At 41.5% G+C, this 4,194-nt stretch overlaps 1 long non-coding RNA gene across 1 annotated transcript; it reads right to left on the bottom strand.

Annotated features, from left to right (window-relative positions):
• Positions 1–1,810: 1,810 nt before the first annotated feature.
• LOC109732218 (uncharacterized) lies at positions 1,811–3,857 on the bottom strand. The gene is made up of 3 exons (XR_002225329.3): positions 3,561–3,857; positions 3,022–3,388; positions 1,811–2,026 (listed from the first exon to the last, which is right to left on the bottom strand). It is a non-coding gene; the product is annotated as an uncharacterized lncRNA (long non-coding RNA).
• Between the last annotated feature and the right edge of the window lie 337 nt (positions 3,858–4,194).

Raw genomic sequence — 4,194 nt, 5'->3', positions numbered from 1 at the left:
GATATAAGTGAAGCACTAGAGCAAAAACTATATAACTCAAAAGATATAAGTGAAGCACATAGAGCATTCTAACAATTTCCAATTTATGTGTAACTCTCTCAAAAGGTGTGTACAGCAAAGATGATTGTGGCAAACTAAAAATCAAACACTCAAATCATACAAGACGCTCCAAGCAAAACACATATCAAGTGGTGAATAAAAATATAGCTCCAAGCAAATTACCGATGGAAGTAGACAAAAGAGGGGATGCCTTCTGGGGCATCCCCAAGCTTTGGCTTTTTGGTGTCCTTAGATTATCTTGGGGTGCCATGGGCATCCCCAAGCTTAGGCTCTTGCCACTCCTTGTTCCATAATCCATCAAATCTTTCACCCAAAACTTGAAAACTTCACAACACAAAACTTAACAGAAAATCTCGTGAGCTCCGTTAGTGAAAGAAAACAAAACACCACTTCAAGGTACTGTAATGAACTCATTCTTTATTTATATTGGTGTTAAACCTACTGTATTCCAACTTATCTATGGTTTATAAACTATTTTATTAGCCATATATTCATCAAAATAAGCAAACAACACACGAAAAACAGAATCTGTCAAAAACAGAACAGTCTGTAGTAATCTGTAACTAACGCAAACTTCTGGAACTCCAAAACATCAGCCAAAATAGGACAACCTAGAAAATTTGTTTATTGATCAACAGCAATTGGAATCAATATTTTATCACGTTCTGGTGATTTTTAACAATTATTTCCGTGAACAGAAAGTTTCTGCAATTTTCAGCAAGATCAAATAACTATCATCCAAGAAGATCCTATAGGTTTAACTTGGCACAAACACTAATTTAAACATAAAAACACATCTAACCAGAGGCTAGATCAAATATTTATTCCTAAACAGAAGCAAAAAGAAAAAAAAAACTAAAAATAAAATTGGATTGCCTCCCAACAAGCGTTATCGTTTAATGCCCCTAGCTAGGCATAAAAGCAATGATAGATCTAGGTGTTGCCATCTTTGGTTTTAGGGAAGAAAAGAGCAAACTTGTTATCTATGGAATTAATCTTTCTATTTTGATAAAGCACGTGGCTATTAATGGTAGAAGAAAGATTAAGCACGTTGCGGAAATTGGCATCTAGGCTAGCTTTTATTTCTTTGATAGATTCGTTTTGGTAAGAGAGCAAAAGAGACGTAGATTCGACTTTATCATTCATGGGGTGCCCAAATATAGTTTTCATATTTTCATAGGTATCTATGGGGTCCCCTTCAAGAAAACCCTCTTCAAAAATAGAATCTAAAACTTGTTTGAACGAAGCGGGCAATCCAACATAAAAGCTTTTTAGGTAAACCTCAATTTGATATTGGGGTACATAGCTAGCCCGGATCCTTAACAGCCTATCCCAAGCATCTTTCAAAGATTCATCGAGTGAATAATGAAAAATTCCGGAATCATCTTCATCAAAATTATTAAGACTCTCATTGACAACTCCGGCAGGTTTTTCCATAGCTTTATTTATGAGTTTAGATAGAACTAGTAAGTACGTACGTGCAACGCACGCATAGACGTCTGTCACATTATGTTTGTTAATGAATAAATAAGGATTGGCTGAGATGATAAGTACAATATTTTTCAAAATATTCCTAGGATAACAACTTAATTATTAGAAGTGCATTGTCTGACCATTTACACAAAAAATTAAGAGCTGAATTGAACAGTGGGAAAAAATGGATCTTCAATATTAAACAAGGTGTTTGAGCCAGCCAAAAAAATAGGAACTATGATAACAACATCCATGATAAAAACATAAAATACATGGATAACTATGACATGTTTGCTCTTCATATGAAGACTCAGCTACTCCCCGATTCATTTAGTCGATTCTTATTAGGCTTTTATGAGCATAGTTTAAACAACAATAGTGCATGAAAGGAACCGAAACTGGCAAGGAACTCCTTTCGGGAAATCAATTCTGAAGTGTTGAGGACAACTGGATTCCCTCCAACTTGAGTGGTAAAAGAGGTTGCTTTGGTTTCCTGAAAATCATCATGAAACCATTGAGAAGTTATCAAAATATGCCTGAATAGAATTGACAGTTGTGAAGTTAAATCAGAATACATGTCCACTAAGACATCTCTAATGAAAACTCAATTTATTACACAGATCTCATATGCTTCTTTAATTCTGGCTGATCAACTTTAATCAATATTTCCATGATGAAAATAATAACTACTCTCACATCCGCCCATAAATTTTATAAATATAGTATTGCAATCTCAAAAGGAATATTGTAGCAGAAATTTCGTTAACATAGTTGTACTATTGCTAGTTCGACGGAACAAAGGGATATACACCAGCGGAAAGCACCTTCTTACTGTAGGTTAGAATTTGAAGTGCAGCAAGGCTGGTGTTTTCTTACCACTGGCCAATCATATTTCATTAGAGATAGTAATTCTCAATTGAAATGTAATTTAAGAATATAGAGGCGATGCATCATCAGTACCTTCTATGGGCAGCCAATCCACATAAATTGGATAAAAATGGGTTCATACTTCATTGTCCGACTTGAATAAGGGCTACTACAGCTTTTCAGTACAAACACATTGCCATCCTATTAGTAGTAGGCTCAAGGAAGCATCAATACATATAATTTGTTAGATTTTTTGTATGATGGTGATGATTTTGCTGCAAGTATCGACTAACACAAATACACCTGAAATACATAACACCCTAGTAGAAATCTAAGATAGAAAAAACATACGCTTTGCCGACTTTTGATATGTTTCAGACCTTGATTTAAGCCATTCTTACACATGGATACATGAACCTTCGTTTTGACGGTCTTGATGGTCTTGTGAATTACAGAAATATGAGCGGTGGCTGGACAAAACATGTTCGATGCAGTATGGGAGCTAAATCACTCCAGTAGATTAGTGCCAAACCTACCCCGGTAGTCACAGTCAAGCAAGAAGAGCACACTGAAAGTCAGATAGTGGTGGGTGGGCATAGAGAGAAGATAAGATCGACTCACCCAAGCAAGCAAAGCCAGTGAACCCATGGCGGAAGCAGAGGTGCACTTGCTGGAGCAGATCCACGTGGCGCCGGCGGCGAGGACACCCGTCTTCGGAGCTCCCCATCACTTCTTCGACGACCTCGCCTGGCTCTTCATGGACTCCTTCGAGCGCCTTTTCTTCTACCCCCCACGTCGACCGGGCCACCGTGTTCCCGCTGCCTTCCTGCCTGACATGCTCCCCCGCTTCTTTCGGCTCGTCGGCACCATCCTCAGCCCCGCCGCCCGCTGCTTCTCCTCCTCAAACGGCCACGATGCGCTCGACCTCGTCCTCGCTGTGTTAATGGAGGACTTCAACTGGCTTGAGTATGAGATTACCCCTCCTTTGCTGAATCAAGATGGTAGTAGCTTGAGTATTCATTAAATCAAAATATGGATCAACTTCAAGATAATGCCACAAGATTTATCTTTCAGTGTCAGAGTCTGACAATCAACATTCTATATGATCCATTCCATTTTTCTGTAAGTGCACGTCCATTGTTTTAAGAGTGTGGCCTTACCTCCCTGTAGGAGATCAAGATCCCAGTCCTGTCCATTCTGTCGCGTCAGCCTCAAGAGAGTCAACTCCGTCGACCTGTGGATATACACTGATAACAGAGACATAGTCGACTGTTCAACGATAGAACCTGAGGCAACCGCAGTGATCCCTGCATCTGTTTTCGAGGAATATGATTCCCACGTCAAGCGAGCCTGCGCTCGGCGCGGCCGAGCCCGCTGTGTCCCATGCGGCCGCCTCTGCTCGTCGGAGGAGAGGGACCCGCCGCCGCCGACGTAGATCGATCGTGCTGTGTCCCCCGCCGCCGCCGTTGCTCGATAGAGGAGAGGAACCCCGCCGCCAACGATGGCCGAGCCCGCTGCGTCTCGTACCGCCGCTGCTGCTGGAGGGAGGAGAGGGACCCCGGCGGCGTCCTGTGGCTGCGGCGAGGAGGAGAGGGAAGGGAGGGAGGGGAGTGGGGAACGATGGAGGCGAGGCAGGACGAAACGTGGCCTCTCATTTTCTTTTTTTTCGGACCGTAGACGTGGGCTCTCCTGATTTTTTTTACGGGACACGTTGGCTCCCCTTTTCGTGCCGATTCAGTGGATGGCAGAGTTTTCGTTCGGTCCTGAAGATGTTCTCTTGTTTAATAGTAGTAT

The sequence above is a fragment of the Aegilops tauschii genome, chromosome 5 (genome assembly GCF_002575655.3).
Source record: "Aegilops tauschii subsp. strangulata cultivar AL8/78 chromosome 5, Aet v6.0, whole genome shotgun sequence".
Classification (NCBI taxonomy): Eukaryota; Viridiplantae; Streptophyta; class Magnoliopsida; order Poales; family Poaceae; genus Aegilops; species Aegilops tauschii.
Note: the sequence above shows the minus strand (reverse complement) of the source record. Positions and strands in the feature narration are given on the sequence as shown.